Source organism: Pezoporus occidentalis, unplaced genomic scaffold, assembly GCF_034315485.1.
Source record: "Pezoporus occidentalis ecotype Australia unplaced genomic scaffold, CSIRO_AGI_Poc_V1 ctg54, whole genome shotgun sequence".
In the NCBI taxonomy this organism is placed as follows: Eukaryota; Metazoa; Chordata; class Aves; order Psittaciformes; family Psittacidae; genus Pezoporus; species Pezoporus occidentalis.
Window position 1 is genome coordinate 6,658,027 of NW_026915877.1, and position 21,129 is coordinate 6,679,155.

Genomic DNA, 21,129 nt, shown 5'->3' on the forward strand with positions numbered 1-21,129 from the left:
AATTAACCTAGGCTTTTAGGCAGGATACCTTGCCTATGAAATGGACCTGCTGTATTTAATACTGCTTTCAGTGAGTAGTGTTTATACTACTGATGCAGCCATAAGGCTTCTTTTACTACCAAGAGGCAGTGTCTTGGTTTTGGCTGGAATAGAGTTAATTTTCTTCCTAGTGGCTGGTCCAGTGCTGTTTCAGATTTAGTCTGAGAATAACACTGGTAACACACTGATGTTTTAGTTGTTGCTAAGTAGTGCTTATTCTAAATCAAGGACTTTCCAGTTTCCCATGGTCTGCTAGTGAACAGGTACACAAGAAGCTGGGAGGGAGCACAGGCAGGACAGCTGCCACAAACTAGCCGAAGGGATATTTGGCACCACAGAACTGCAGGGAGTTGCCTGGGAGGGGACGATTGCTGCTCAGGGACTGACATCATCAGTCAGTTGGTGAGCAATTGTATTGTGCATCTCTTGTCTGTCCTGAGTTTTATTCCTCTCTTTTTCTGATGATGATAATGATGATTATTATTATCTTCTATTAAATGGCTCTAATTTCAGCCTGTGGGTTTTACCTTTTTCTGATTCTCCTCCCCATACTGCTACAGAGAGGGAGAGCGACCAAGCAGCTGCATGGTACTTAGTTGCTGGTTGGGGTTAAACCACAACAGATAGGTATTTTGTAGCAATAATAATCTTTTTCATTTACTTTGTAGTAAACTCTTGCCCCCATTTTTCGAACCTGAATTGAGGTGCTTGAATATCTGCATAAAGAGTTGTAGAGTTCCCAGTGCATCTTTCCAGCCTTACTCCCTACTGCTAGCCCTGCTACCCAGCTTACACCAAGGACTCCCTGCATCACCCCTTCTTATAATCTTGGCAATACATATCTTCCTCTGTACCCAGAGCCTCAAAAACACAGTGTGTCCTAAACTACTGTTATTTTGAAGCCAGCTGGAGAGAAAGAGAGGAAAGGGACTTCAGGATCCCCAGCATGGCACTAAAACAGCATCTGGCACTTCTGAGTGTAAACCAGTTTTCCTGCCCTTACCCAGTGGTATTTACCAAAGTAAAACCTAATTCTTACAGCACAAGAGAGCAGCCACATAATGGTGTTGATAAGTAGATCTTGCAGGAGATTTTTTTAAATCCTTCCTATTTTCTTCCTTCTGTAATTGTGATAGTTCCCCCCTTAGCTGTTGTTGCTAAGCTGCCCAAAGGATTTGCATTTCAAGGCAATCTGAAACTGTCTTTACTTTAAAGAGCAACCTCAGCAAAAGCAATTCCAAAACCTAAAAGAGGAACAGAGCTGAAACAACTACCAGTACATTCAATGTATCAATGAACACTATTTCAGCTGCAGTGCCAACCTTAGGAATCCATTTTATAAGATGTGCAAAATTCTTCCATCATCTATCCAGTGCAGGTTAATGATTGTGACACAGCTAAGGCTTTAGGGGAGGGAAGGGGAAGGTAGTGTTGGCTTCAGGAAAAGGCAGTTTGTCTTTCAAAAGATACTGATTCTTGCACTGTGAGAGCATTGAGAATGGTGTGATACCATGTAGGATGTGTCTTCCGAATGAACGGGGAAACCCAAGATCAGTAAACAGATAAAACAGTTGAGGAACACTGGCAAAGATGGTCAGAAAGGGTCTTATTGGCAGCATGGTATTGGTTTTAGTCCTGTTTTAGTCTAAAAGGAAGGTGAGGCTTGTTAGATCTGTTGATACAGTCTGAACGAGGCACTTTGGGGTATGGAGTCTTTGGGCTGTGTAGATGCCCAGCCTTGGGATGAACAGGAAATATAATAAACATGCACGAAACCATGCAAGTGGGCAAGTATTAAGCAGGATGAAGGACTAGGGCTCCGTGGCATGAGAAAGCCAATGCTGCTTTGGCAAGCAAGTTGAAACTAAGTCTCCAAGGCCAACTCCAGTGTGATTCAGCAGAATGATGAGAGTGCTGTAAACCTGAGAATTTATGTAAATGCTGCAAACAGTTGAATGAATATGTCAGGTTATAGGTATTCAAAGCATCTGAGTGATCTGCAGACCAAGAATTAATGAATAGCAACCTCTTTGAATAATCCTGAGGGAATGGACATTAGGCAATTTTGCAATCAATAATCCAGGTAAAAAGAATCCATTTTTTGTTCATACCTGTTGTTGACTGAACCCTATGGAAGGACTGCATGGCTGAAGATTTTACTATATTTTCAAGTTTCTTTTGCTTGGGAAAAATTTTCTCCTGTGGACTTGCACTCCATTATATTGGCTTCCTTTTATCCATGACAGTCTGTATGCCAACTCTTGTTTATAGTACATTTGGGTGCTGGTACACCCATCTGACAGTGTAAATCAGCTCTTCTTTAGAACAAACGTCACAGGGAAAGGCTGCCCTGAAACAGTGAGGTCTGTATCAGTATGCCTGTGCTCTGCGGGAGTTGCAAGAAAGCCATGTACAGAAATAAGCCTCAGGCTTGTCGTTCACCTCTGTTCACCTCTTTTTATTTCTTAGTCTAATCTGTTGTGGCTGTAGGGCTGTTGCAGCTCTCAGTGGTCAGTCTCCAGGTGAACCGGCCTAAGGATGATGTGGCTGGCAAGACCTGTTGGGACTGTGAAGCCTTTCTCTATCCTATTCCTCACACCATCCCTCTGCATGAAATCTCTTTTATTCTTATCTTCAGTTTAGCCCTCCACCAGGCCTGCTGTGTAGCATCATAATGGTGGACCACCCTGCGTTGTGCAGGTGTTTGCTAAGGGGACCTCAAGGGCACCTCCTGTGCATCTGTAAATTGGAAACTTGGCTGAATGGTGGTCGTGATCAGCAAGCTCCTCTCCTCTTGTGTCAAGGGCAGTGTGTGTGCTTGAGTGCATTATGCATTTTTATTTGTCGTTCCTTCCTGTTTCACCCTTGTCTCATGAGCATGTGTTTCTACCTGCTGCATCTCAGTGGGGGAGCAACTCCAGAGGAGATGCAGATCCCAGCGTTCTACAGAAAACAAGCAGATGACAACATCTAAGATGATAACGCTCCTAAGATGACAAAGTCTGTTTCACTTTTTGGGTATACTAATATGTATCATAATTGCTATTTCAAGAACTGGTGAGATCACTTAGCATCCCATTTATTTCTGATCCAGTCTTCCATCCCCATGTCACATGAATTACACAGGGTGCCTTTTTCTTTGTCTGAAAACACTTTTGTTTCTGTCATTCATTATCCACTTCGTATTTTTCAGTGGGTCAGGAAACAACTATTCATTTAGAGGGAGAAAAAAACAGGTGCAGAAAGGCAATTTCTTTCAGCTGTTTGAAGGTGACACAGCAGACTTTCTTTGAAACCATTGGTAGGCTTAAAAATATCTCTGTCCTTAATGTGTAAGAAAGAAAATCTGTCTCTGACCTTTTAAGTACTTTTGTTTACTTTTTTGAGGGTGCTTTAAAGAAAAACCAAGATTTAAAAGGCATTTGCTCCTTAATGGATAGATGAAGTAGCTGATGAAGTGAGAATGTTGCTTTATCAGCCAAAAATAAATCTTACTACATATCAGACACCTGAAAGGCTCTCAAAAGCAGCTACCAAAAATACATGTATTGGTGATTGTTCTGTGTGATAAGGTCACCTAATCATGCCTGTGCCTTTGCAACTACAACAACAATGTCACTGCTGCGATTCATCCCACATTCTCCAGCATTTCTGGCTAGCCTTGGACAGTTTGTTTTCTTCAGACATAGGTAATTTGTAGAGGTGTTTAACAGCTGATTCAGATTTGAGTTGGTAGCAATTCCATTCTTTCAGATGATGTTCAGAATTGCTTGGTTTGTGCCCTTTCAAGAAAAACAACACCCCTCTCCCCCCAAAAAACAAACAAACCCAAGCAAACAAACAAACCCAAACCAACCAACAAAAAAGCACAAACACCCCCCCCCCAAAACCAACTAACCAAACAAACTCAACCCCCCCAAACTTGTGGCAAGCTGTAACCATATGTTTGAGTTATTTTTTTTAAAGTGGATTTACATATTGAATACAGTCTAGCAGAAAATCTGTGCTTTGCTTATGTGTGATGGAGATAAAGTGTGCAAGCATTATTAGGCTGTTTATTATAGCATTTGTTTTTCTGGAAGATGCTCATTTTCAGTTTTTTTCAGAAAACATGGGCTTCTCTTGCATATTAACTGAAGTTTATTGCTTTTTTATTGCAAGGAGAGAGGCTGGTGAGCTGTTTGTAGGTCTGGGGGGTAGTGATGGCAAATGGCTGTAAATTGTCTTGGAGATCACTTTCGGTTGTAGGCCCTTAAGGAGGAGAGGTGGAAGAAGCTGAGTTAATGTTTGTACAGTTCTCCCCTTTCTTCTGTTTTGCTCTTAAATAGTCATGATTTTCAAAACATAATTTTGGTAAGTACTTGTCTAATGAATATGACATGAGGAAACAAGGTCAATATGCCTGCCAAACAGAGCCTCCCAGCATCCCCCAAAAGGGATCCTAAATCACTTTGATGCATGTCCCTTTATGGGGGACATACTGCCTGGTGTGCTCCACAGCATCGCTGAGCATCTCTGACCTCTAAGGAAGGTCTATGTATCAGCATAGTTAAACGGGTCAGACTTGTAAAACTCACATTCTTTCCTGGTTGTGCTTCAGGATGTTTATATTGTGATGGGTTGTCTCAGTTTTTACTGTATTGGTAGGGAATTCATGGTATTTTGAAGGAGGAATGGCAGGAGTGTATTCAGAGGAAAACAAAGTGAGTACAGTCCAAAGTCATCAGAGAGGATATATTTGGTTCATCAGCAGTGTTGGTCAGCTGAAAAATGCTTGCTTTGCCATGAATGAAATTCAAGTCTTTGTACAAGAGTGAAGCAGGAAGCTCTGTCATGTTCTTGATTATACAGACTTTTGTTTTAACCTCCCTCCTACTTTTCTGAGTTGCCAGAAGTCTTGATTGAGCCAGGCATTACTTTGTCATCTGAAATCATTCTGGGATGCTCATGCCAAGCGGTTTTCATGAACTGAAGGGCAAGTATGGATTTTAGATCATCTTCACACTACTGTGAATAACATCACCTGTGTTAAGTCATGTTTTATTTGTCGCTGTATTTGTGAAACCTCAAGTTCCCAAACTTTGAAGACAAGATGTATAAGGAGCCTTTGTGCCTTGCCCATCCCCAGTGGCTCTTTCAGACACAAGCTAATGCATCCCTGAGACCAGACAGCCATTGGCTGAGGTTAGTATGCAAGTGCAGCAGTCATGGCTGGAAATTGATATGTTCTTCGCTTCTTGGAGCACTCAAGACAATGACCTCATCAACCTTCAGGAGGATGAACAAGGCATGGCAAAGAGGCACAGAGCTGCTGGTCCAAAATTGCATCTTCACTCCTGAAGGATGATTGGCAATGGTACTGATAACCCTGAAGCGTGAGATAGCAGAAAGCCAACTAAATGGAGAACTCCTGCAATGCAGAGGCATTATGGCGCTGTAAATCTCACCAACCCAGACTTGTTTTGTTTGAGAAAAATGACAGCTTGCCTTGCTAAATGTCTACACTGCTCACAGCGGGAGAGGGTTCATGTAGAAATGCACCTTTATTTGTGCTCTTCAAATAACTGAGAGTCGAGAAATGGCAGTAGGAGGCAGAAGGTAATGGCCAATACTGAGGACAATTGGGTGTACTTAAGAAAGATTATGAATTTTGGGGCAAAGATCACTCTTCTGACTGGGTATCTGCCTGAAGTTGTGCCGATGCTGGGGTGTTGTGTTGCATAAAGGTTCAAGTCAAACAGCCTCTGTTTCTCTAGGATATTTTAGAGGGTTTGAACAGCACAACAATGATGCTGTCAAACTTGGAGGAAGAAAGCAAGGAGGAGATTTTGGCAGTGCTGAGTACAAGCATGTGCTACAGACTGCTCCAATCTTTAGAGGTTCATTTGGTAGCTGAACGCACAAAGTAGGCATTTTAGTAATCTATGGGAGATGTGTTTGTTTTATGTGATGTCCAGTAGTCTTGTTTTCTCTAATTAGAAAGCCACAGTGAAAAAAAGAGACTCTCTGTTGCCACCCATATATATTGTGTTTCTGCCCAGGCTTTGCCGGCTGCGTAGCACTGGGAATTTACAGGAAAGCAAATTCAATGCATCAGTGAAAATTCAGCACAGCAGTCGGTAATTCTGGCTGGTTAAGTAATGGTAATGTGGTCTCAAATGACCAGAGTGGCTATTTGGCAAGTTAGCTTTATTGATATGTCTTGCTAAATGCTGTCATTACCTCATGTATTGTTTTCCTTTATTCAAAATAACTTGCGTTTGACTTCCTTAAATAAATGTGTGCATTGACTATTGATTATCAATGTACCTGTTATTCTTTTAAGTTAACCTTTTTGGAAGCTGTGTCTTCTCCCACCCTTTTGTTCTGCCCAGGCAATGCTTAATAATTCACAGCACCCCTGCTAATTTAAAAGGGGAGCATGACTGTCTAATCTAACAGCTTCTAACAGAGTGACACTGGAGATAATAAATACCACCTCTTCTCCTTTCTCTTAGTTTTCGTCATTCAAGTTATGTAGGATAGATTTGTTGTGCAGGTGAAAGCACAGCAATGAAGAGAGGCTGGGATTTTAAAAAAAGTTTTTAGATTCACAGGTTCTGGTTTTTCCTTTGTTATTTGTTGTTGCTGTTTTTTTTTTTCTTTCGTTAAAATCGGTTTAATATGGGTAGATTTTGTTTATTTCCCCAAAGGACTAGCTTTTTTCTAGGCTCTGGACTTTTTGAAAGGTATGCTTGTGTGCAATATAGATGGAATGTATTCTCTTCATGTTGTATTTATTCCTAGCACTCAGCTGCCAGGTACCAGCATCAACCCAGGACCCTTTCCACAGGGTGGCTTCCCAGCCTAGATGGAGACATGGGGTTATTGCTGTGGGGGGAGCATTTCGATTAAAAGCACGGATTTCTTCCCTTTTTACCTCTCCATTTACCTTGTCCTCAGGAATTGGAGAGCCATCGTCCACATCAAATGGTAGTTGCATTTTTGGTTTTCATATTTGGGATTTTTATTTTCCCCAGGAATAAAATGAATGGCCTTTGTGCTGTGAATAGTTTTCTGTGTGAAATCAGAGCAGGCTCATTTTCCACAGGACCTAAAATCACTTCCCCACTAGTTCCAATTAAGCAGTGTTTGCACTTGAAATCAGGACTGTTTATATGGAATTAATGTTTTCAAATGTGATTAAAAAGCAAATAGTTGTATATAATCTCTGCAAACTAATGAAAAAGAATAAAGTGAAATGGTTTAAACCAGCTTTGTTTACACTCCAGAGTTACTGTGTATGCATATTCAGTGGTGGTTACACTTTTCCAAATCTAGTTGCTCTTTTTCTGCTGAAGTAGCTGATAATCAGATTTGTACATTCAAAGAATGTTTTATAAAAAAATGCTTACTTAAATTTTTTTCTGTTTTCTGTCCTTCCAAATTTGAGCCCAGGGTCAAGAAGTGACAGGGAAAGGGTTTTGTTAGTAATAAGAGTTTGTGAGAACCTGCTTTCTTATTATGGTACTGTCTCGCTGTGTGTTTTGACAGCCTAATGATTCCCACTTTTGCTCAAATGCAGCCAGTTGCGAGTGTTTCCAGTCTGAGAGAAGCTGAGGCACAGAAGTTGTCTTACTGGGGTTAATGCTATGAAACTTTGCAAGGGAACTCTTGACAATTCACTTTTTTATTTTATTTTATTTGGTCTTTTTTTCCCCTTCCTGGAGCAGAAAGTGCAACAGCTTGGCCTCTGGCAGGATAAAAAACAGAGACACACTGGTTTCATGCAGTTTATATTTTCGTTTGGCTGGGGAGCAGTGCAGACGAGTTCACAGACCTTGAACATTTTGGTGCATTCCTCTTCCTTCTTGTTTTCAACTCAGAAGAGCCTTTTGGCAAAGCACCACCAGCATCCCGAGCATACATCTGCAGACAGGCTTTCAGTGTTTTTTCAGAGGTAGATGGAAGCAGGGAGCTCAATGGCTCTGTTAGATTTGGGGTGGGATGCTGAGGCACATCATTACACATATATTATCTCAGATTTATTTATTAGTGCGGGCCACGTGCTCTGTCCTTGGGAATGGGGGTCGTTATTCTTGGCGGATGCAAGGACAATCAGCATGCCTGTACTTGAACTACTTCAGCAATATTGGTTACATCAGGGTTTTCTTGCTGAGACTTCATTTTCATGGTAATCTGCATGAAAAGAACTGCTTAATTCTCTCTCTCAGAAATCAGACTGCATTTGATGCCTTTTATTGGAAAAAGCAGAGAAGCCAGTAGTGGGAAGCACTGTGGTTGCAGTGATAATATGAAGAGGGTGAACTTTTTTGGGAATTGGCAGATACTTCTATTTTCTTCTTGAACTGAATGAAACAGAAGAGGCCCCTGCAAGGCGCTGCAGGTTCCTTGGAAGTTATTACAGTAACAGTGACCATCTGGGAGCCATAATGTTTCATAACAATAAATAATTAACTCCAGCAAATTAACTCAAATTCTCATTCATCAGAACAATAGGGAAAAAAAAAGGTGTTATTGAATAATCCTGAAATCAAATTTTTCAGCATCTTTCTTGCAGGGGGACTTTCTCAATTTGTTTGCTTCTTTATATTGAGCACAAACTGTCCTCAGTTTCCAAGCACTAAAGGAAAAGCCGTTTTCCTCTCTTGCTCACCCAGGGGTGTATGTACAAATGCCTGAGGTTATCAGTCTCTCTCCTCTTCTTGTCACCTTGTTGAGACAAGTCTTTTTAAAAAAATACTTCCTTGCACTGAACTTTGAGTGGACTAATTTGATTCTCCGTAGGATGTCTGATGATGGCCATGCCTTCTGACTGCTGAGCAAAGTAAATTGCATGTGAGTAACTATAGCTTACTGTGATATGCGGGCAGCAACCAGAGACCTCAGAATCCTCTAAGCATGTGTGGGATGTGCAGATGTAGCAGGGAGGTGCTTGTTTTTTTTACATCTTTATGAAAGATCTACCAACCACTTATGGTACTGTTCTGCTTCTTAAGCAGAAACAACTACTTAAGATTTACAAGTGGGATGGCTCTGTTTATTCTAATCCTGCATTATATGTAGAAGCACACAATCAGTAATCTTGCAACAGTGGTGTTGCGATGTGGAAAGTGCTGGCATTCCTGATCTGAAGAGGCATGTAAAGTAGAAGTGATGGTCAAATGTGATTTCAGCCCCATCTTTTTCAGAGGCTAAACTAGGGAGAAGGGGAAGAAAATACCAGCAGACTTTAGGGTTTTACATATTATATATATTATATGGGACCTTAAAGCTCATCCACTTCCAACCCCTGCCACAGGCAGGGACACTTTCCACCAGACCAGGTTGCTCAAAGTGCCATCCAGCCTGACCTTGAACACTGACAGTGATGGGGCAGCCACAGTTTCTCTGGGCAACCTGTGCCAATGTCTCACCGCCCTCACAGTAAAGCATTTCTTCCTAATACCTAATCTAAATCTCCCCTCTGTCAGTTTAAAGCCATTTCCCCTTGTCATATCCCTACAGATCCTTGTAAAAATCTCCTCTCCAGACTTGTTGTCAGACCCTTTAGGCACTGGAAGCTGCTCTGAGGTCTTCCCAGAGCCTTCTCTTTTCCAGGCTGAACAAGCGCAGCTCTCTCAGCCTGCTTCCATAGAAGAGGTGTTCTAGTCTTCAGAGCTTCTTTGTGGCCTCTGGACTCTTGAGCAGGTCCATATACTCCCTGCACTGGAGGCCCCAGAGCTGAACGCAGTACTGCAGGTGGTGTCTCACCAGAATGGAGTAGAGGGGAAAAATCACCTCTCCTGATCAGCTTGTTGCACTTTTGAGGCAGCCCAGGATATTGTTGTCTTTCTGGGCTACAAGTGCACGTTGCCAGGTTATGTTGAGCTTCTCATTGTCCAGCATCTGAAAAAAGTGTGCAGGAGAGATTGCTGCAGCCCACACAGAAGTCAATGATGGTGAGATGTCTTTTGCGCAGGCACTTCCATCTTGGGCAGCTGCTCTGCAATTCTGGCAGAATAAAAGCCACACAGGCCTTGCCAGACTGCTATTTCCCAGTCCCCTGAAACTTGTTTGAACATGCAAGATGTATTTATTAAGGGATTGATCTGGGAGTGCTCAGGCAGCAATGAGTGCACTGGTTGCATTTCAGCAGTCCATGTATTAGTTTATATGGGAAAAATGAGGAGGAGAATCTGGTATAAAGTAGGCTGCTCCCATTCTCCTCCTTCACATGGCAACTCTGCTCCACAGCCCAGGAGTAATTTTTGCAGCACAACTTCTTATTACCCTCCTATTAATCTGACTAATAAATTGCTAACAGGTAAAATAATACTGGGAAAAAATGAGTCAGCTCTTCTATTAAAAAAATCACAGGGTTTGATCTAGTTACTGCTTGAAGAAATGTTAGAGGAGTTTGAAATGTACTAAATAATTGTGGCAGTTAAGGTTATGATTGTGGCTGCACTGCACCAAATGGAGGTTTAAATTTTATTTGATATCTACTTACCTCTGCATAGTAAATTGCATGAGAATTATGAGGTTCGCAACTGGTGATTTACTTTACAATTTCCTTCATGTTTTTTTCTGTCTTGGAGGTTTGTTAATATTTTTTTTTTTTGCAGGGGCAAAGCTTTGAATGCAAGGCCTGGAAATTGTGTGTGCTTTCTGGCTGTAGGCAAGAAGATGTCAGCATTGTACAGTGCATTCTCCCCCTCCCCGTTCTCCCCCCTAAGGAGGATTTTATTGTGCCATCAGAATAAAAGATCACCCTTGTAGTTGGTACAGTTGTTTGCTCTTGGTTTGTGGAGCACATATAGGAAGAAATAGTAAATTTTTTTTCTCTACCCCCCCCCGCACTGTCGTACTATGAAATTCACGAAATGACTGTTTTATTGTCATCTTCTGGATTAAGCTAATCTGTAGTTATAATACAAGGCTGCTAAAATGTTGCTGTTGGGGAAAAAATGGATCCTTCTCTGGGCTTCATAGCTTCTACCTTCCTGTGTGAGAGTAGCTTTTTTTTGTAGCTGTGTTAGCATAAGAGTAATAAAGGCCACTTAATGAGTCTATGTCTGTTTATAATTATCTTGAAAATAAAAATGGATTTTGTGTTATAAAAAGGGGGGCTGCTGCTAATATAATGAAGAAACGATCAGGGTATTTTTATTTGCCCTAAATTACCCTGTGAGAATAACACTGATGTTTTGAGAGACGATAGTCTTTTCCAAATTAAGCCATGGGACCTCTTACCCAGCAGCATATTTTGCAGTCGCAGAATCCGCCTTACTGTGTCATCACTATGTACAGTTCCCAGACAGTGGGGGATGGATGCGACACATCTAGTTGAAAGGTGCGAGGGCTGTGAGCACAGATGTTAAGAATCCAAATGATAAAAGGACAGAGTATTTCTATGATTCCGTGATAACCACCTGCAAGATCTCTTACCACTTCCAGGCTAAGGTGGGACAGACTTTTTCTGCAGCATTAGGGTTGTCTGTTAGAGGGGATACTTCAAACTGTAACGGTGCTGCAGTGTGCATGGCAGTGGCTCCATGGGGTAAACGCTGCACCTCATTTTAAGCGTATGGCATGTGTCTGTCCATCAGCAAGGGCAGGCTTGGGCTTTTCTAGGTACAAATAATTCATCTCGCGTCACATGCATGAATCGGTGCAGCCCGTTTGCCTCTGAGTTCATGTGAAATTGAAGTGGCAACGTTGTTTGTTTTGGGGTTTTTCTGGTTTGGGCTCAGCACAGGCACCCTACTTCTAGTTTTAGCCCCATTATTAACCTCCTCTTTTTAATGGTTTATATTACAGAGTTATTACTGGATGTTAGGAGCTTGACTTCATTTTTATTGACCTGACTTAGCCTAAGACAGGCCTGAATCTGCAGAGAATACATAAAATATCAAACTCTGGGTTGTTCAAGAGTGAGCCTGTCTTTGCCTTCTGTTTGGATGGTCTGGCTCAGCATGTCCTAAATCTGTTCCAGTTTGTATAAATATTTGTGAATGCTTAGTAGGAGGGAGACAGACCTCCCATTCCACCCGCTAAAATCCTCTGTCTCACTAATATGTGTCACCTTCGACTCATTACTGTTGCTGTTGATCCCTGTTGTTTTTTGCTGGTATTTAAAAGCTAAGCCTGTGCAGTGACCTTCAGCCAGCAGCAGGCCACAAGCCCAGTCCTACCCCTGCATGTTCAGCATTGCTGATATATCCTGACTTTCCTTATACTTTGCTTTCTACTTGCATGGCAAATAAGTCTGTAATTTGAATTTTCTTTTTCAAGTGTTCCCTTCCAGGAAGAATTCTATAAATTACCATTCTGAAAATCAGATGATCAGATTTTTTTTTTAACAGCAAAAAAATTATCTTTAAATCTAAAAGCTGATAAAATATACAGCCTCTGCTCTGGCTTTCACTTTCTGAAGGAGATGCATATAAACCCACTGCTTTGCAATCCTCGTGCAAGTGGTGTATTTGCAGTGCCTCTGCTTTGGGTTGTCCCAGGCTAGTTTAAAGGATTGCAAGGACACTTTTCTTAGATGTGTGTTGCTAAAGATCATGCTTTCAGTGATAATCTATTGGTCAAGAAAAAACCCCAAACCTTAATAATTATGCAGTATTTTGAAATTGGTGGAAAAAGCTTAACTCAAGATCAATGTATGCATGATGCATGGTTTTCTTTGTGCAGTTAACAGTTTTAGCACTAAGTAATGTTAAAATTGATTTTGGAGCCTGTTGAAATAAGGGATAGGTTTTCCTATCAGGTCAGACAACAGTGCTCATTAAGCATGATGAGCTCTGGTACTGTGGTGCTGTATTTCACGTGCTGAATTATAAGAGGATCAAACAAAACTTCAGAACCCAAACTCTCATTTTCATGACTGATGTCCTATTTTCTAAAGAACAGATAGTGTAAGTACAGTATGCTAAAACACACAGCCAGTTTTTTTATATGTTGTTCTTGTTTAGGTCTCATTTCCAGCTAAATAAGTTTATTCCAAAATATTAAGTATTCCCCAAGTGATTCCCATTCTTAAAATATGGTTAAGCAAAGGTCAGTTTAGCCCCTCACAGCACCATTTTAAAGGATAACATGACGATGCATTTTTCAGCTTGTCTTCTAAAATAAATTTGGAAGCTTCTCCAAGCAGATCATTGACTTAACATGTGACAATATGTCCCAAAGTTCCCTGAGGATTTTCACTAATGTATTTTCACTGAAAGAGAGAGAAATTTTTGGCTGAGGCCACAGCTGATATAAATCAGCATAACTTCATTGGTTCCAGCTGAGCCTCTCAAATCTATACTAGTTGAGGAACCAGGCGATATGGAGAAAATTATTTCGCTGAATTGATTACTTTGTCAAAAAGATTAACCTGAAACATTTTTACCATTTCAGAGTTAATGTATGTTCATGGCAAGGAAAAGGATTACATTCATCAGGACACAATTAATGAGGGATGGCAGCTTTTGACAGGAATTAGTATTTATTTTTTTCTTTTTGTTATAGATCTCATGCAGTTTTAAGTTTCGCTGAGATATTTTATACACACGTTTTGGTAGTTGAAAACACTTAAGAGTAGCTAACTCCCACAATTGTAGGTTTCCTTTTCCTTTCTGAATTTATGATCAGGGAGGTTTAACTTAAGCATTTTTATTTATGCAGAATAAATAAAACCAAGGTGATATATTTAAGAAGCAGTGGGCCCACAGAATTGGTGAGGGAGCACTGTGAATACAAATAACCTGGTGATGTTTGCTCGGGTACATAGACAGATCCAGGTGCTCTTTAAAACATTCAGTTTTAAACACAGTGCTGAACAATTTAACAGTAGTGCTGTTGTGCTGAGTCTTCCAGAAGATGCATTGCTCTGAGTCATTGAGCCAAATATGATGTTGGTATATCCATATAAAAGAGTACATGAAAAGAGAATGTGAGTATCAATGAAATTAAAAAAAAAAACAACCACCAAACCATTGTGGTAAAATAAATACATAATTTGAGTTAAAGAAACAAATTCAATTCTTCAATTTCCATTTCAGTTTTTAGGACAATTTTTCCCCCTGTATTATGTTTCTGGATGGTTTTCATTCAGTAGTAAGTGCAGCAGCAATTGATTTTTTTGCCTTCATTTATGTACGTATAGCTGCTTGTTCACATGATTATTTCATGTGTTTTCTGCCATACCATATGTGCTGATGGAAGCCAACACTTAATGTACTTTATTTTAGTAGTAAAAAAAAGCTTTGAAGAAATCTCAGCTATATCTCAGTCTATATAACAGTCAAATTTACCTTTAATGTACAGGTTAGAAATGTGTATTTTCTGTTTGTAATTGAATTTCTCTCAATCTATCTTCATTTATTAGCTGAAATAGAGCATTTTTATTCATGTTAGTGTGCATCAGTGCAGGCTTGATGCTGTCTTTGTCAAGCAGTAAGTGGGAGGGTAATGGAGACACAGTTTGTGAAATGTCACCCTAGTGTAAACACATTGTTCTGATCCCTACACAGAAGAACTGATGACGTATGTGTTTTCTTTAGGCAAGGGGAAACTGTGGTATTCTTCTAACAATCAAAATTATTCAAAGAGAACAGTGTTTTCAACCCAGAATATTCAAAAATGTATGGTAGTAGTTTCTGTGATTTGTAGGCAGGTCTGGTTTATCTTGACCGGACAGCAACAAATTGACCCATGTGTCCTTCTGAATGTGATGCTATTGACCTGTGACCCATCGCTAAGTGCTTGATATTTGATTGCTGCTTTTGTTGGCTTTTTAAATCTTGGCCCATTTTATTTGTTTCCTTATGCCTATTTTAAACTTTTGGAATCTCTGGTTTATGAAGATACTCACATTTTGAAAGGAAATTCAAAATGTTCTGGGTACAGAACTTCTGTGATTCTGGTTATTTCTTCTAGGCAAACAAAATGCAGGTGAAATGCTGAGTGGTCCCAACCTCTTCTGAGAGCTGTAAAATATTTGGCATTTTACAAGTAAAGGCCTTAATCAAGAAGCTGAGCTGATCTAGTTTCACTGCATGATAAAATTGGAAAGCACAGAGAATGAAGCATCAGATGTTTGAGATTCACCTCCCAAAAAGGCACCAAATTTCTGCAGTAGAGTTTTGATTTGTTAAAGATTGTGTGAGGCTCTGGGAATTGGTCATGCTTTAGACATTTAATATTCCTCTCGAGATTATGTTAATAAAACTGGTAAAGTGCCTGTTTCAAGGCTACTTTTTGTCAGAAGGTCTAAACAGCAGTCACCATCTACTGCTAAATTACTTCAGAAAAACAAGCTTCACTCTAATCTTGATTCCTGTCTAAGCCTTGAGGTCATTCTGGTAATTGTTGACATTGTTTGAGCTTGTGTGTAAATTTTACATGACCGTGATTTCAGTAACAGTTGTCCAAAGTCTCTTGTTATTAGAAACTGGGAAGGTGGCTGAGGGGAAGCTGATGGAGCTTCATCTTCCAGTGTGCGTAACAGTGGGGTCACAGAGCCCTTTTATTTAAGAAGTTCAGTTTTAAAAACTAAGTAAAGGAATAAGCTGGTAATCTGTGAACAGGACTTCTCAGGTACTTGTATGGGTTAGGCATTGTCTTCTTGCTGGAGTTTATTACTGCTCCACAAACCTCCTCTGCGTTGCCCAGACAAAGGTACTTTATTTAGATTTTGGTGATGATAATCTGCATAGCCCCTGTTTGTGTTTGTGAATATGGGGCTTCCAGCACATTGAAATCCATCTTGGCTTGGATATTAACATTATTTTTCTGCTGACCTTCTCAAGGCTGCTTTGAATGAAAAATCAATCATCTCCCTCAGAGCAAGAAAATTAAATTATTATTTGCCTTAACTGGCAAAGTCTTGTGTAGCTGGCACTAAAAGCCTGCTGACTCTGTTACCTGCTGCATGCATGTTATTTTGCTGCTCCTGTGGTGGAAAGCAACTGTGTAGTTGTCTACTAGTTATACATCTAAATGCTTTTGTGAACTGCTGCGCTGGCTGCCAAACCCTGACTGGTAATTTCAACTGAATGCTATTTATTTGGCATCTGAACTGATAGAGAAATAGGGGAGCAACTGAAGCCTTAAAAGCACAGGAACGTTTCCAGGGAGAGGTGTACGTAGCAGCCAGATGCATGAAAGGAAAGCTGTGTCCAATGAGCAGTCTTTGGAAGGAAAAAAACCCACAGGCTTTCCAGTGTAAAAAAAAAAAACACCCAAACCCACATTTTGCATGAGTAATTGGTTTTATGAGCAAAACTGACACATGCTTCTGTAAGTTGTCATAGTTGCATATTCATAGATAATGCAGCAGAGAACTGTTGTGAGAAAGTCTCCCATTTTAAGAGAGAAATAGAAATAACCGTGTATGAGACAGCTGTATACTACATGTCTAATATCACTGTTGGAAATACTGTAGGATGAATGCAGGAGTTATGTTGGATGTGCTGAATGTGACACATGGTTTGTTCTTTCATAATGATGTTTTTTAACACTGGAGAAAGGGTAGAGACAATCCAGGGGAACCTTTGATCTGTCTTTGGTGCAAATGCTGCTGCTTTGGAGGATATAGGAGTGGAAATAAACAGCAGTCTGGGGTAATGATAACGTGCCTCCTGAGCTCAGATTGCAGAATAAAATCCACAGTGATGTAGAGATTTTTCCTTTAATTTTAGATTCTGTGAATATATTTCTTTTGCTTTTTTTTTTTTTTGTGTGTGTGTGTGTGTGTCACTTGATGGAACTAAGAACAATTCAGAATAACTGGTGAGCTTAGGCTGAATTAAGCTTTAGACAGACAATAAACAATAATGGATTCTCCCCTCCCCCCCCACCTCCATGCTATCTGAGATGTTTGTTGTTCAAAACTACTTGCTATGACTTCTAGTGCCACCATCTACCCATTCTGGACAGAAGAAAAAATATCCTTTGTCCCGGGTTCAGCAGTAGCAGTCATTTTTCTCCTTCTTAGCAGCTGGTGCAGTGCTGTGTTTTTTGACTTTCAGCCTGGGAACAGGGCTGATAACACCAATGTTTTTAGTTGTTACTAAGTAATGTTAACTCTGACCAAGGACTTTCTGAGTCTCATGTTCTGCCAGGGAGGAGGGGAAGCCAGGAGGAAGCAAAGACAAGACACCTGACTCAAACTAGCCAAAGGGGTATTCCATACCACAGCATGTCATGCCCAGTATATAAACTGGGGGCAGTTACCTGGAAGTGTTAGATCACTGCTCGGTCAGGCTGGGTATCGGTCAGCAGGTGGTGAGCGGTTGTATTCTCATTTCCCTTATCATTATTATTATTATTATTGGTGGTAGCAGTAGTGATTTGTGTTATACCTTAGTTATTGGACTGTTCTTATCTCAACCCGTAAGAGTTACGTTCTTTTGATTCTCCTTCCCATCCCTCCAGGAGCTGGGGGGAGTAAGGGGGTGTGGGAGTGAGCAAGCAGCTGTGTGGTTCTGAGTTATGGCTGAGCTTTAACCACAGCAACCATTTTTCCATCTGTAGCACTTATCTTAGTGCATTCATGGTGACCACATTGATTGAAAGCAAAATGAGGATTAGCCAAGTAGAAGCAAGGTAACCTGCTGCAATGTGCTTCCGGGCCCTGCTTCTTGAGCTCTTGCTCTAGGTGCAACCAAAGTACTGATGATTGGAAAGGTTGTAGACTCTCTCCATACTTGGATTTTTCCAGGATTTGGCTGCTCATAGCCAATCAAAGAGAGGTTGGACCAGGGACCAGCCAAGATCCATGATCATGCCAATGATGCTGTGGCAGTGGTCATTAGTGCATCTGGTCCTGTGGAGAGGGTCACTCTAAAACGTCTTCCAATGAGACTTAATGGGTTTTTGTGAGTGTATGGTCCATCTAGAAACCCATGTCTATAGCTTCTTTTTAGCTTTTCATTCTCAAAAGCTGTAAAAAATGTGATGTGTTATCTTATGTTTCTCCTTAGAGTGAAAGAGACTGTCTTAATTGGGTAGTTCTTACGAATGGAAATGGTCTTGCAGAGAAATTGTTTTTACTAAATTATCCTGGGAGAGACTCATAAGAGGCTTTTCCCAAGAGACCCCAACAACCAACCATCTCAATTTTTTCTTTTAATGTCAGTTCAGATTCAGAACATGGTTGGTGCTTCTCCTGCGTAGACTTCCAGGCTATCTTGGTCTGAGAGGAACAGGGAAATAAATGTCTGGCTTCCAAACCCACTGTTTTTATAGAATTGGCAGTATAAATTTGCAGAGCTGTTCCCAAGAGAAGAAGATATTCATCCTTGAGAAAAGCAAGCCCTTGTCAAGCATCACCTCTTGCTAAAAGGGAGAGTTTTGAAGAAGTGAACAATTTTCAGGGGTAGTAAAAAATGATGGACTGCTGTCTCAGGGAAACACCTAGCAGAAGAAGATCCGCTTTTTCTGATTCCTGCATAAAATATTGCAGATAAGGTCTTCTTTGCAAGCCAGGTACAGTGATTCATGTGAGGACTGGGGTAAAGCCATCATTGGAAAATACCACATTGGGGAACACTATAGATACTGGATAACACTGCAAAAAGCAAATATGGATATTTCAAGGTTTTTCAGGATGTATTATGTGATACAGGAAAAAATTGCTTTTAGCAGGGTGAAAGGTCTTCCCATGTCTCATCTGTTGACATTTCTTCAAAACTTTGGGTACTGCTAATATCAGTTGTTTCCTATGGGAAAAAAATTGAAACAAAACATGTCTGTTACATAAGAAAGAAAAATAAAGCACTCTTCAGAACAACCTCCTTTATTTTTTTTATATAACCTCTATAAAAATGATTACTAAGTGAGTAAAAATCTCCAGAAAATAGGCATTCGGAAGCCTTGAAAACCTAACTTACTGCAGAATGATTTACTAATTCAACATAGTAGGTTTTGTGCCAGAAATCAAATATTCTGCAGAGTTTTGTCCCTGAACTCGATTTACTGAGCACAATGTATTAAAAAGCTCTAGCCCAAGCATTATCTGACTCTTGGAGAAAAAAAGCCTTCTATTCTGACTCCATGCCTCCAAGGACCCCTTGCTTCACTTCATTTTTAAGGTCACTTATATTATTTCATTTACATTCACAGTCAGAAATACCATAAATTGTTTGATCAAAACCTTTCTTCCTTTGCAGTCCTTCCACTCATTTTATGTAATCTCAATTTGGTATTTTTGGAAAGCGTGCCTGGACTGCTGTGAATTGCACTAAAATTGCCTCACTATGGAAGTCTACAGAGATTCAGGGTCTCAAAATCCTGAACAGATATATCCAGTGCACCTAGAGAAACTGGTAGGGTTTTGTGCATGCCATGTCCCTATTCACCTAAAGGTTATGAATTTTGATGCTAATTTTGTGTTGGTCTTGGAGGAAGGTGTTTATGAATATTTCCTGTTGATCTTCCCGTAAGCATTAATTTCACAGCAAAATGAATGCTTTTGTGCAAACCTCCGAGACTAGGATTTAAAAATAATTACCTTAATAAAAAGCTTTGCTGAACACTGCCTGAAACTACTTTTTTTTTTTTTTTTTTTTAACTGATAGGGAAAAACTTCTCAGACTATGCAGTTAGAACATAATTGCTAATAGAAAAGATCCCCTTTACTCCCCTTGTTTGGTAACCAAAAAGCCTCATCCTTAGACAAACTGGTCCCCAGGAACTCCACTCTACAGAATACTGGAAAAAATCAGAAAAAAGTTGCATAGCATTGCTACCATGCAACAGAAACACAGAAAATAACAGAAATCACACAAAGAAAATTAAATCCCTCCTTTCCAGAAAGGTATCGTTAGCAGAAATACATGCTGAACCAGAACTGAACTTCTCAGGTTTCTTGCTTATGCAGAAAAAGGAATGGCTGTAGAACTGGGTTACAAACCCCACTGACTGTAATATAATTGGGGACTTCTGGTGTTGCTTTTCTCCTTGTCTATCTGAAAAGCATGCCTTTGACTTTGCAGTCGGGAAGCAATGGTTCATTTTCCCTTTTTTGATGATTGAAGACTTCTCCAGTGGCAGCTGACCGAGAGTAAGCATTGCTTCTCCCCTGTTATTTCTCTCCATTTGCTATATTCTTTCTATTACTTATTATTCCTGGTAGAGAGAAAAATCATGATGGCCTTTTCACTGATAATAAAGATATGTCTGCATATTCCAGAAATGACAGCAGTGGAGAAGATCTACACCAAAATATGACACCCAAATTGAGTATAATTATGGATTACAGAATTAAGGAAGCAAATGACTCTGAGACAGTGATTTCTGGAAGTGCCTGTAACTTTTACATTCAAGATACCAGGCTTGTTTTCGAAACTTACAGATGGAGGTTGGTTACCTTAGGCCCTCCTTTCACTGTGTGGTGTCATAGGAAATATGACTGATCTGATTACTATAATTTAGTGTTATTTAAAGAGGATTTCAGGAAGGGTGTCTCAGGTATCCTTCCGTCCTCTGATTTTATATAGGATTTTTTTCTGGCTTGTCATGTGGTAGAATACTTTGTCTGCAGTGTGAATCGAGAAAAAATTTGGAAGGCATCTGTATGAAAAGGGCATTTTAAAATGACACGCTGGAAATCTTTAAGTATGCAGCTATTTAAAGTGATAGAATAGGTTGAATAAAAACCTTAACTTGCAAATTTCTTGGCTTTAAAAAAATACAGCTCTTGCTTTTGTTTTGTAGACAGTATTTCATTCTTGATCTCACTTTTTTTTGTTAAGGGTAGAATTGTACTTGTGCTTTCACATTTATCCTGTCGAAAACTTTTGGTCTTGGTTTTTAAAGCTTTTGGTAGGCCATGTATTTCTAAATCTTGACTTCCTTCTTATATTACATATGCCAGAATTCTTAGTTTAGAAGGAGGACTATATATGGAATATACTTACCAAAAGTAAAATAAACCTAAAATGAAAATAGTTGTATCCTGTTTGGCTCCAAATCATACTTTCAAACTATGTTAGAAAATTTTCAGGTCTGGATCCAAGTTAAACACAGCAGTTACTCTATGAAATGCTATACTGTGAATAATATACACATCCTGGGGGTCATCTTGAGTACTATCTTTTGGCTTGCGGCTGT

General features: G+C 40.0%; 1 protein-coding gene and 1 long non-coding RNA gene across 7 annotated transcripts in view; both read left to right on the forward strand.

Moving 5' to 3' along the window:
- PRKG1 (protein kinase cGMP-dependent 1) overlaps window positions 1-21,129 on the forward strand; it is a 492,239-nt gene that overhangs the window by 90,148 nt on the left and 380,962 nt on the right. The gene's annotated exons all lie outside the window — the stretch shown is intronic.
- On the forward strand, window positions 8,587-10,799 carry LOC134173661 (uncharacterized). The gene is made up of 2 exons (XR_009968344.1): window positions 8,587-8,877; window positions 10,647-10,799. It is a non-coding gene; the product is annotated as an uncharacterized LOC134173661 (long non-coding RNA).